Genomic DNA, 1,531 nt, shown 5'->3' with positions numbered 1-1,531 from the left:
GCCGCTGTCCTGTGCCTCGGGCCCAGCGCTGCAGCGGGGGGCGGCGCGGCGGCCTTCGCCCCCGGCCCCTGCTGACCGCCCGGGCGGCCGCCTGGGCTTGGCTGGAGGCCGGTGGGAGGAGGCCAGCCCCTGCGGCCGGGTTTCCCTCGCAGCGGGAGCCTGCTGGGGGAGGCGATGGTCGCTGAGGCGGGCGGGCTCACTGGAAAATGGCTGCAAGCCGCACTCCCGCCTGGCGTGTGGAAACGCCAGGCCAGCGCAGAGGGAGGCAGGAGCCCCCCCACCGCTCCCGCACGGCGGCCCTGGCTGGGGGTTGTCGGCGTCTGGGTTCAGGCGCTGTCGCTTCGCGCCGAAAGGTCCCCCAGGGACGGTGAGGCAAAGGGCAGCGGCGCTCAAACACGGCCTCCGGCGTGGGGCGGGTAAATGATTGTCCCTGGGTCGATAGCAGGGCAGGCAGGACGCTGTGAGGGCAGGGAGCGATAGCAGGGCGGGCAGGACGCAGTGAGGGCAGGGAGTGGAGCTGCAGCGCGGCCGAGCCATGGGCCATGGGCCATGGGCCGCTGCTGGAGGTGGGCTGTGAGGAGGCTTTTTTTCTACGAACTGTTTGGATTTGTTTTGTCATCCTGGAATACCGGTTCACTGAAGCTGAACTTCCTCCTAGGGGAGGGCTGCTTTCAGCATATGTCCCAGCTGACAAACCAGCCCTCCCAAAGCTCCCCCAACAGCTTGCTGTGGGGAGGGACAGGAGGCTATGCCGGGGGGCTCTACCCTATATCCTAAGATATCTCCAGGTGGCAACCTGGAAGGGAGGGATTTGCCGTTCCCTGCTGGAGCTGTAATCCCAAAGGCTCCCAAAGCTGAGCGGTGGAGTCTATCCAGGGGTGAGCTTCACATTTTTCAGTCTTGAAAGCTTTAGGAAAGCTCGCTCCCTCCCCAGCAGCGTTTCTCCCTGTGCCAGCTCGTGGCAGCTCTGAATCCCCCCCGGGCAGCAAACACACATGGGGATGGCTCGGGGATGAGCAAATCCTTGTGTAGGATTTACTTGTAGCAGCATGTCAACAGCTTGGCCACTGGAAAGGCAAGTCCCTGAGGCTTAAGGGACATCCCAAAGCTGCTGATGGGAAAGGGGTAATTTGGGACTTGTAGGAGAAAAAAAGGGAACTGAAGGGAAGTAGGTTAAAATGTCAGAAGCGCCGGGGCTGTCAGCAGAGCTGATTTGATGGCCTGTGTGGCAGGGCTGAAGGTGGCGGAGGGCACCCGAGCCCTCCCTCCGTGCCCGACCTTCTCTGCCCTGGTGGCCGTGGCGGCGGGTGGCAGATGCACGAGGCGATCAAAAAGTGAGCTGCCCTTGTCGCCTCTTCGGGAGAGGCAGCTGGATTAAAAAAAAGTAAGAATACGAGCAAAACAGAGATAAAATCCAGGAACTAATCTCCAATAAAACAAAATCCTGGTTACTGCTTGGCTGACGGCTGTTGAGTGTTTTGGAGGGGCGTGGCGTGGCGGGAGCCCGGCGGCGGGGGGGCGTGGCGTGGGG

Source organism: Apteryx rowi, unplaced genomic scaffold (genome assembly GCF_003343035.1).
Source record: "Apteryx rowi isolate R43461 unplaced genomic scaffold, aptRow1 scaffold_436, whole genome shotgun sequence".
In the NCBI taxonomy this organism is placed as follows: Eukaryota; Metazoa; Chordata; class Aves; order Apterygiformes; family Apterygidae; genus Apteryx; species Apteryx rowi.
This window is presented reverse-complemented; position numbering follows the sequence as displayed.